Source organism: Bubalus kerabau, chromosome 19 (assembly GCF_029407905.1).
Source record: "Bubalus kerabau isolate K-KA32 ecotype Philippines breed swamp buffalo chromosome 19, PCC_UOA_SB_1v2, whole genome shotgun sequence".
NCBI classification, from domain to species: domain Eukaryota; kingdom Metazoa; phylum Chordata; class Mammalia; order Artiodactyla; family Bovidae; genus Bubalus; species Bubalus kerabau.
In genome coordinates this window covers 12,485,001-12,495,981 of record NC_073642.1, presented here as the reverse complement: position 1 = coordinate 12,495,981, position 10,981 = coordinate 12,485,001, and the positions used below count along the sequence as shown (strand labels likewise).

Sequence of the window (10,981 nt, the reverse complement as noted above, 5' to 3'; positions counted from 1 at the left end):
AACCATTGACTTAAGAGTCTCAAGAGAAAAACTTGCAAGGAGATGCTATTCTATTCAAAACACCTTTCCCATTCTTACTCGACTAACAATTATCCAAGAGGATGTATCAAATGGTAATTTTTAGGAGGGAATTATTCTGGCAGGTAGAAACACACAGTCTTATTGGGCCTTATAAAGTCACCACTTGCTTCCTAAGGTTCGTGGTCTGTTCCACATTAAGAACGAGGAGGTAGTGGTTTAAGAACCCAGAATGGTCTGTTTCATGGGCACATGCTGTTGAGTTTTATTTCTTTGATTATACAAAGATGGTCTTCTCCCCTTTCCTGATAACTGTCAATTCCCAGACTTAAGTGGCTGCCTCCTTTTGAAATTAACCAGCCTGCCAACCTTTCTCACTGATGGCTACAGATGGCTACTGACATTGCATAAGCTGCATTGATGTTCCTTCTTTGAATCCACAGGTTGTAAATATTTTCTGCTGGATTTAGGTTATATTGGAATGCTGGACACAAAATTTCAATAGTGTTGGTGGACACAATAACCAGTGTTGAAAGTGGATACTGGACAGTTACAAAGGAATCAAGAATCTAGAAGATATTCAGATATTTGAAGGTAATTAGGACAAGGGAGCCATGTAATGATGACCTGGGAAGATTCCTGTTGCTGTCTTTTCACTTTCTTTATGTTCTGTGCTAGGAATTCTAACCTCTCCCCAGTTTCAAAATTTAGGAGAGACACCACTCAAAGCAGAATTGGCCAGAACCTGGGGTTCTGACATAGTACCAGACGCTGATCTGGGAAGAAACATATCTTTAAAAAGTTTAGACCTCTAGAAAGGCCCAAGGGTAGTTGACTGGAGCCTATCAAAGCAGGAAGGCACAGTAGGGCTTCATGAAGGTCTTGCATTGGGTGTGGAGAAATGTCTAAGGCAGAGAGCAAACAGCATCTGGTAAGCACAGCAAAGCCAATGGGAGCCCTAGTCGGGAGCACAAGAGTTATGAAAAAACTTGCCAGACCCCAGGAGAATTTATTCTATGGCACACCAAGTGGGTGTACCATGAAGTGAGAAAGGCAGTGAGTTGAAATTGGACTCCTAGGCAGGAGGAAGTACATTAAAGAGACTGACAGTTCAAGGCTCATCCTGTGCAAGAGGCCTGGAGTCTGGCCTCTAGAAATGGGGAATAGATTTTGTCCGGCAGCCAAGGGGACCTCATGTTGGCTAATGAACTTCTTGTCTATGGCTCCCTGAATTCCCCCAGCCCAGGGTAATGGGATAATTTCCAGAGTCATCTCAGGCCTGGCTGGACCTGTAGGTTGGGGTTAAGTGGTTCCAGCTTCTAAGGTTAGAAAGATATAGAGGCAGGAAACCAAGGCGATCCTCACCATGGGTATTTTTTTTTTTTTAAACTCAATTCTTCTTTCCTCCCCCAACTACAGTTTAGTGAAGTGGACATATTCTAAGAGTATGTTCAGAGGAAGAAGACTGACTATTCAAGTCAAAGAGGGGCTACAGCATTGTGGCCAAAATAGTTACTGCTTGAAGCAGTCAAATGCATTTCTTGTTCTTTTATGTTCCAGAGTATCTGATACTATGTGGGACACATAATATACTTTAAGTGCATATTGACACAAACCAGAAAGACATAGCTGTATCAGAGGTATGTGTGTGTGTTTAGTCACTCAGTTGTGTCCGACTCTTTGCCACCCCATGGACTATAGCCCAGCAGGCTCTTCTGTCCATGGAATTCTCCAGGCGAGAGTACTGGAATGGGTAGTCATTCCCTTCTCCAGGGGATCTTCCCAACCCAGGGATCAAACCCAGGTCTCCCACATTGCAGGAAGATTCTTTACTGATTGAGCCATTAGAGAAGCCCATAAAAGAGGTATAATACTGATAAAATATGGTATTTCCCAAACCACTACTATCCCATCCCAATTTATTTTCAAGTGTGCCCTTATCTAAAATGTCTTATTTTTATTTAAGTCTTTGCAAAACCTCATTCTTATCTTCTCACTTTAAAATACAAAATCTTAAATACTTGGAAGATATATTGCTACCATATAATTCACAGGCACACACACACACACAACAATAAAAGAACCAACATATTGCTGAGTTAGCAACTAAATAAACAGCTAAGTACACCCCTTTTGTATCATTAAGTAGCGTGCATTCTTAAAGTGATAATGGAACTAAATTTGGAGAGAACAGACTGGTAGGTTTCAATTTATTTGTTTCACAATCACAGCCTCAAACTGAAGGGAAAATTACGCGGCAGTTTGATAAATAAAGCCCTATACATTCACAAACAAAATGCAAAATGCAAACTTCTAGAACTTCAAATAATCAAGGATCTTAGATTAATTCCATCAGTGGTGGAGAGTTTTTTGTTGTTGGGAATTTGGTGGAGAATTTAGTATGAAAGCATTCTAACTAGTGTCTGATTATATCAGTGTCTCCATTTCCTCTTAGAACACACATCTGTTGTTGTGGGGGCTTTTCGGAGGGGAGAGTGTGGTTGTGGTTATTATGGAAATACGGCAAAACCAAATATTTTAAAGCAGATGAGAAGAAATCCACAGACAGTTGGCTCACAAATGTTGCAGGCTTTCCGCATCTAGGCATAAAGCAAGCAGCGGTAACAGGAGCATTCCTGGTGGCCCCTGTTTTATCTGTTTCCAACACTGGACTGCTCTTGTTAGTTAACTGACTGGAGATTGTTTCCCCCTTTATTCCCTCGCTCTCTTTTTTAATTGTTGTTACTCTGTTTTGCCTGAAAGCTGCAGTATCTCACTGTTCATTATTCCTGGTTCAGTCAAATCCTGTCCAAAATTAACCCACGGCGTGCTGAAGTTATTCCCTCGCTCTGCTTCTTCCTACACAAAACACACCACATGGACCTTGCTGTTGCTCTTAAAAAGTTTACAGATCCTATAGAAGTAACTTTTAATGAGCTCAATGCTGATTTTACCTGCCTGTGTTTCATATTTAAAATTCCTAACATTTAATATTTAAGTTTCCAATTATTGACAAATTGTTTTAAGTCCCATCACACTTAAATCCTCTCTCTCTCTCATACAGACCTAGTTCTAAAGAATCCGTTTTAACTTTAGCTCCATGTTTTCTATTTTATTCATATTTTATACTCTTTAAAAGAGCCTTCTGAGACTTCAAATTCAAGCTGTAAGACAGGAAAAAAAAAAAAAAGTCAGCATCAATGAGAGAGGGGAACTAGTTTCTTCTCCAGCATCAGATTCCAGAGTATTCCATCTGAATTAGGTGCAGCCATCAGAAGAACCATAGAAATGGGAAGGTTGCTGTTATAAATTAATGACTATTTGCTGTGCATGTTAGAATGGCTGTTTGTTCCACATTTTATTGTGATGTTTTATTCTTATGCAGTGCAACAGTAATTGGGTCTTAAACATGATAAAGTATCTTAAAGCTGCATTGGTAGCTGAGCTGCCTACAGCAGGTTTTTAACTCTAGTTAAAGAAGGTTAATCAAAGCTAATGAATCTGTTTTATCCAATGCCACAAGTGTATCCAAAAAATATGCAGGAGGTGACTAAAATCCGGATTGTTCAGCTGGAAATGCAAATGCATTTTCAGCACAGTAATTTTGTAAGCATTTCTGATGTTCCTGGATGGATGGCCCATACCTGCAAACCCAATACTTTTCTTAACTTTCTGCTGTTCACTCTTCTGCCAGAGAAAAATACATATATACGTATATGAGCCTTATGAATATACAAGGGTAGAAATGCAATCCCACATAGAGCCTTCGGTGTGAGAATATCAAGAGACTGTTGCATTCAGAAGTTCAGAATAGCTCTGCTCTTTATGAAAGAATATGAGGAGCCCCTAATAAGGCTAATTCATTAGAACAAGTGTTTGCTATTAAAACACACCACGCACGACCACAGGCATCCAAGCCAGACAGTGTGGCAATTAAAGTTGCCTCCCTGCAAAACTCGGGCTGCCCACCAACTCTCGCCCACGAGTTCTGTTTTGTTTTCTTATTAGAAATGACATTGAAGAATGCAAGTTCATAATTTGTCAGGCAGCCGAAGACAGATCAGTCTCTGGCCGTGACACCGTTGTGTCCCCTTTCAGTCAGAAGGTTTTAAAAATTCAAATTGTCTGCCTGTGTCCTTTTGCAAGGCTGGGGAATCCACCTTGCTATCTTGAACGCTGCCCCGTTGCACTGGAAAAAACACACACACGAAAAAACCTCACAGCTAGAAATCATCCTCTAAATGTCTAAATTCACAGTGGTGGAGAGTTTTTCATCTTAATCCCAGCATTTACAGAAAACACACAGACACACACACCCTCAGTCTGCACGGACACCTTTCCCCCCTTGGCTTCTAGCGGTGGTTTGGAATGAGATTCATAGCAACTCAGAGGGCTGCTGCTGGCCTGGAAAAACCCCCTGCCTATGAGACAGAAAGGAGGGGGCGGGGGCACGTTGTAGCTTTCCACCCAGCTCTCTTTTTAAACCTAAATAATATTTGTACTTTAGAGGGAAGGGTGTGAAAACGGGATGGACCAAGGAAGCAAGGCAGGACCCAAGACTCCAGGGATGGAGGAGAAAAAAAAAGCCCAAGGACTGAATCTAGCTTTGGTCCATGGAAAGCCTCCATCACAGGTTTCAAAAGCATATTTTTTCAGTTTCACCAGCCACAACCCCCTCGATGAAAACTAGTTGCGAAATTCAGTGCCTGTTAGGCCTCAGCTAATTAGAAAAAATGGGCTTTTTTTTTTTTTTTTTCTTTTCCTTTCTTTCTTTAGCACCTTTTCTTTCAAGCATTTAGTCTCAGGAGGGGAATCCAGGCTTTTGGCTGGGCTGTTTTGAAAACACGCCTTTGAATGCCTCTCCCTAATTCACGCCTTTTGTTTTTCGGCTTTTGTGTTTGCCAGTTTGACCATATAACATTATACATCTGGTGTATAGCTTGTTGGGGCTTTTTTCTCCCAGGGATCCTATGCATTCCCTATAGGATCCTCCTGGGCTTCAATTTGAGCGATCTTGTAACAGAAAGGGGTAAAGGAGCGCAAGGAGGCTGGGGGCAGGCAGAGAGAGAAATGAGCGAAACCTTAAAAAAAAAAAAAAAAAAAAGTTGAAAAGAATTCTTTTGCTCTGGTCTTTTCTTCTCACTGTTGCGACTGGACCCTGAGTCAGCCGGCGACAAGGCCTCGGTGGGAAAATTGACGGGGCCACAGAATAGATAACTCATTGGAATTCTGGCAACATATTCGTAAATAAAACAAAAGTGGAGAGGCGGGCTGGGGGGAGGGCGCGTGTTTCTGGGGAGGCGCGGGGCTGCGGGGGTCTGGGAGGACCCTTCCAGGGCTGGCTCCCTGACTCCCCTCTCGCAGGGGACATCTAAGATGGTCAAAGGAAAGGAATTCAGACTGTGTTGTCCAGGCTTGTTAGGCAGAGCTCTTGCAGCTGGACATGTTTATTATTGCAGCTATCAGGGTGCTCTTGCACACACACGTTCCAAGCCCCAGAGAGCTGAAATAATCCACCTTGTTTCTTCAGAGCGGGCAGGCAAGTTCTGTGCCTCCGAAGGGGTTTCTTTTTAAAAAGGAACATTCCTGTGCACGACAACTTTTTTTTTTCCTCTTCAGGAAGAGATGTCCCCCAGATTCAGTTTGCATTTATCTTTTCCAGCCCCTACCTATCAGGCACACTTTTGACAAAACAGCTTTGATGGGTTTTTCTGGGTGTGATGGTATTTGTGTATGTTTCCTAATGGTAGAAACTCTCAATCTTCTAGCTGATTTTGCTATTAATGTATAGTGTGTAATCTTCTGGCCAAGATCCTGTCTCAGTCTCCCCATCTGCAAAATGGACACAGCAAAACACCAAAGTCAGAATTTATAGTTTCCTGTATACTTTGAGTTCCTTTTTATAATGGCTTTGTTTGATACATGTATTTCACATATCATATATGAATAAACTCATCATAAAACCCATTATAAATAAATATATCATGTCTTGATTTGGGATAAGATAAAACCTAGAATAAATAGGAAGACAGTATGTTTGTAGCTGGTGTTTGAAGCTAATACCAGCATTCTCTTCTTTACTGCTGAACAATTTCAAAAGCAATACTAGGCATGAAAACAAAACAAACTCATTTCAGTGCAAAGCTTATGAGTTGTTTGTGTTTCCCTGAATTCAACGAGGGGGTGGGTGGGCAGGGAATTTATTTTAAATATAGAAGTGTGGAAAATATAACAGAGTCGGCAGAATATCTGGGAAGGTTCTGCAGCTCACAGTGCAGAGTTTATTAAAGATGTGATGTAACTTGTGAATGTAGTTTTCAAAAGTAGTCATGAAAAGACTAAAAGATCTTACAAAAAATGCTATTTTTGGCTTACATATTTGTAATTCAGATTACCAGCTGGTTAACCCTTTGATAAGAGTTTCTTTAGCTGGAAATCTGTATTCCTGTCGTCCTTGATCAGTCTAGTCACCTGACCAATAATGCAGATCCAAGGGTAAACACAATTAAATTAGAAAGTATTTGGAGGAAACGTTGAGATCTTTTTAAAAATATATGTATTTTTAACTAAGACACTTTGCTGTTTCAATCAAACACATAAATTATACAATAGGCTAATTTTCAAGAATCTGTTTTTTTTTTTCCTAAACATCATTCAGATGGGTAGAAAAACGCCTGCTATTCAATATTGAAATATACTGTAATTCCTTTGGAAAAGTAACTTACCTTAAGGAACAATTTCACTTAACAGACAAAGACTATTTACTCTGAGTTTCCTGCAAGGTTGTCTGTTTTTTGTTTTTGTTTAAAATGGTTTCAGAACATGGAGAAGTAAGACCATCCTCAACTGAAAGGAAAACAAAAACAAGAATCACGGACTTCAAAATCCTTCAATGAATTCCTTAGCTTCAAAATGTAAAACTGTCCCAGCAAGAATGTCACAAAGTGTAAGCACAGAAGGATATGTATTTTACTGAAAACATTGTCTCCAGAATGTCCAAAGAATACACAAAGAATAAGCTGCTCTTATTTATATGACAATGTCTGTATTTATCATAGTTTCAAGTCTGCTTAACAGTCCGATACCATTTTCTAAAAGATGTCTTAGTTAGACTAAGACTCCTAACCCACCCACCTGCTCTTTTAGCTCACGAGTCTTGATTTGAAGAAAAATGTCCTTTATGTTTCTGTGAAGACTGGCTTTATTTCTAATGAAGTGGGAGTTTAGAATTAGAGGTAAACCTGGTGCAGGTCGTCCAGCAGCAGCAGCAGCAAAGTAAAAATGACAAATAGCAGTTCCCCACTTAAGAAAATAACATTCTGTTGATTGACCAACACCCTTTAAATTTTAGCTCTTAACAACTCTTACAGAAACAGGAACTGCCAATAACAAACCTGATTTCCAACGTCCCCAAGGTAATAATAATCCACTAATTTGACTACATCCCAGCTGGCCCTCTGTAACAGTTTCTCTCTGGTTTTTGAAGCAGAGAGGACTTATCTTTGGAGGAAAAAAAAAAAAAAAGAAAACACACTCACAGGGAGGGTGGGCAGTGAAGTTAAGGAGTGTGGAGAGAAAACACATGGAAATTTAATGTGAAAGTTTCTTGTTTCAATAAAGCTGTTAGGTTTGGCATGAAGACTGTTATCAGATGGTTCCTTTGACATTACTTGAGCCTTTCAGTAAGTAAGACAAGCCTGAAGGATTAGGTTGTCAACTTCAGCCTGTCATCTTTAGGACAGGGGAAAAAAAAAAGTTTCTTTTTTCTTGCTCTTTTTTATGGTTGCATCTTCCTTCACCAGCTTTGGGGACTGCAGGAGAGGCATTTAAGGTGTAGAAGACAACTCCGACCCCACACTGATCACGGATGTTCTGCTTTTAAAGATGAGTGAGCCAGCCAAGCTGTAAGGCTAATCACTCTGGGTAAGTATGAATTTATCTAAAGAGGATTTCATGTGGAACCCCCTGAGCCGGCCGCCAAACGGATGACTGCACACTTGAAGAAAGTTAGTGGGCCTTCTCCCAATCAACTGTCAGGCCACATAAAAGGTTTGGAACACGCTGACTTAAGCAAACGATATTTAGCCATCTAAGGAGACCAGAAGGCCCAAGATTTTGCTTTGTTGGAGCTGACAGGAAATATTGATACGTATCAAGTAACACTCCTGATGTAAAAGGGAAGATGTGATTCTTTTCGGCACTATCTCTATTTACAAAACTGTCTTGTGCTTTGGAAAGAAGGTGGGGGCAGGGGAAATGCCAAAGCCAACACTTCACTTGGGACTTTGCCAGCTTTCCTGGGACCACAATTTAGTGAAAATAGGAATCAAACTACATCAGCTTTTTTTTTTTTTTTGAAACGAAAGGTGTTGGAATTGGAATCTGCAGACTCTCTGAATGTCTAGCTGATGGGTGGACCTTGTCCATCACCCCAAATCTATCCCTTGAGTTGATTAACTTAGAAAGCCTGCCATGGATTATGTTTTGGTGTATAATATGCAAGTGTCTTCCAAATATCTGGCTCTCAGGCCTGAAAAGCAAATGCTTTGAACAGGTCCTAGGTATTGAAGTTCTATTTTCATGAGTAATAATGTTCAGGATCCGAATGATTCATCACTTTCAGTATTTAAACCACATGGGTCAGTGGGAGGGGAATCATAATGTCCTGTATAGGCAAAGTCTAATGGGAGCACAGAGCTTTTACCATAGAATAAAGGTTGGGTTGGAGGGTTTCATTTAAAAGGAGAAAAAAAAAAACCAGCCTATTTTATCAGAAGACTAAACGTTCTCCATCAGTAATGTTGTGCCTGAGGTGATACCTTGAAGATGCTGGAGGTGGCAGTGTTAATGAAACACCCGTTGGCACTAAACAGCATTTCTAGAATCCTGATTGTAGCACTAGAAAGGAAAGTGAAATTTGTAACTGCACAATAAACAAGGGAAACTGCGGAAAAGAACCTGCTTGTTCTGAGAGGAAGATCGCTTCCAGTTAAACAAAGAAATTTAGGGTCGTCTGCTTTTCATGAAAATCGCATACATATGGCCTTTGAAATTTGTCACTGAAGTCGTTTTTTGCTCTAAGGTAAAATTCACCACTTTATAGCTTTTCAGCTGCAAATCTCTGGCTTTTTTTTTTTTTTCTTCTCTCTTTTGGCCCGCAGCCCAATATGAATGTATGATCACTAGCACAATAGTTAAACATCTGAGTCTTTTTGAAGTGCCTTCAATGTTACAATGATGTGATGGTTGATTGCCTAGCTGTCCCTTTAGAAAAGAACTTCATTCTGCCCCCTAGTGGTAGAGATTAAAGTTTAATGACTACTTCATAATACAATAAAGCCTTCCCGCTCCAATGTTTCCCATATTTTTAAGAACATTCTGTAGGGTGGGAAGTACTGATGAGTTTCCTCATAATCAGTAAAGTGTATATTTTCACAGGAAAACTATACTGAATGGATTGTTCTGCAAGCCAGATAATTGTTTCATATACCTTTCATGCATTTTGCTGTATACACTGCCACTATAAACTGCTATTGTTCCCACTACCAGATCCCTCCTGGAAAAATTCTGCAACATCTCAATGGAAGCTTTTAGCCATGAAGTGTATGTTATCCTCAAAATAATTGAAGGAAGAGAAAGCGCTCCCTATTGTCAGATGTTGTGGAAGTTCACCTTACTTCTCAGATGACTATTTTTGAACAAAAGGTAACCGAAGCAGTTCTCACTAATTACAGTGCTGGTTACTTCACAGGTCACATTTCCTTAGGGTTCCAGTTCATAAAGTAAGGCATGTATCCCCAGCATAAAAAGGCGATGTTGTGATGTCGACACGATTTTTGACATGGGAAATGTTGATCATGCCCGGTTCTTCTGGAGCTGACAACAAAGTAGAAGGGATTTGTTTGGGTTTTCATCCTGTCCTGGCTTTGTTTTCTTTATGTATTTATTTTTTTAATCTTTCGTGGAGGGTTCATATTCCTCATGCAGGTGGAGCATATGCAAGCACGTGAAATCAAGCCCTAGGAAGGGAGCAACCATCCAACGAGCATGTGTGTTTAGGTCTTGCAGAAGTGAAAGCTCATGTTGGAGGGAGATGGAGAAGGCTACGGAGGAGGCGGAGGGGTCCACGGAGAGTGGACAGGGCAGCTGGGCCATGTGTAATGTGTCAGTTCGCGTCTGTGCCACCATTGTGCTGCCGATGTTGGAATGCAGGGAAGGCGCTAGTTTATTGAATGAGAAGCCATGTAAATTCCAGCTGTCAACATGTGATCAGTCCTTCGGACAAAGAGAGAGGTTTTCTCCTTACCCATATTTGATTTCTAGGCACAGCTACACGTTTTTCCGGAGTTGTTCTGCTACCAGGCTGTGTCTCTGGGTCGCCCTTGGTCACCCCTCTCTTCTCAGACCGCCTCTACAGGTTCAGTACCTGCTTTGTGAAGGTGTATGGACTGCAATTCAAATGCACGAAGTCAAGATTTTTTTTCAGGAAATAATGCTAGGTCTATAGTGACGTCAACAATCACCAGTATTTCTGAAGGAGCAGACTGGCTATTGTTTCATTTGTTTCACTGTGATAGGCTAACACTTTCTTTAAAAAAGAATAGTCTAAAACAAATATTAATATACTCGATGGCTTTTCTCATTGCAAAGCACGTCAACGGGGTCATAACCATGTCAATTTAATTCCTTTCTTTAAAAAGAGCTCTGGGGAACCACGTGATCGATCCACAAGGGGCCAGAGAAGCCCTCACTTCTCATCACTTCTTATTGCTGTCTGGTTCCCCACCCCCTCCATGTGGTTTGAAACAGGCTGCTAACATTTCTGAGATTTGGAGCAGGGTTCTGGGAAGCTCTCGACAAACTAGAAGGGGAGGAGGAACAGGAGGAGGAGAAGGAGGAGGTTTCTCTGAGTAAGATCAACTCCAAAACAGCTTGAGTCTCATGAGAGTTTAATTAGAGAAAG

General features: G+C 40.7%; 2 long non-coding RNA genes across 6 annotated transcripts in view; one reads left to right on the top strand and one right to left on the bottom strand.

Moving 5' to 3' along the window:
* The first annotated feature begins 311 nt into the window (after positions 1-311).
* LOC129633885 (uncharacterized) overlaps positions 312-10,981 on the top strand; it is a 19,061-nt gene continuing 8,391 nt past the window's right edge. The window contains exons 1-3 of one of the 5 annotated variants that reach the window (XR_008705342.1): positions 312-612; positions 7,821-7,941; positions 9,568-9,723. This is a non-coding gene — a long non-coding RNA (uncharacterized LOC129633885). Of the gene's footprint in view, positions 613-867; positions 950-7,293; positions 7,942-9,567; positions 9,724-10,981 lie in introns of those variants that run through there. The other 4 variants (XR_008705344.1, XR_008705343.1, XR_008705341.1 and 1 more) reach the window with 4 other exon arrangements.
* Positions 2,107-7,294, bottom strand: LOC129633884 (uncharacterized). The gene is made up of 3 exons (XR_008705339.1): positions 7,153-7,294; positions 6,744-6,864; positions 2,107-5,850 (listed from the first exon to the last, which is right to left on the bottom strand). It is a non-coding gene; the product is annotated as an uncharacterized LOC129633884 (long non-coding RNA).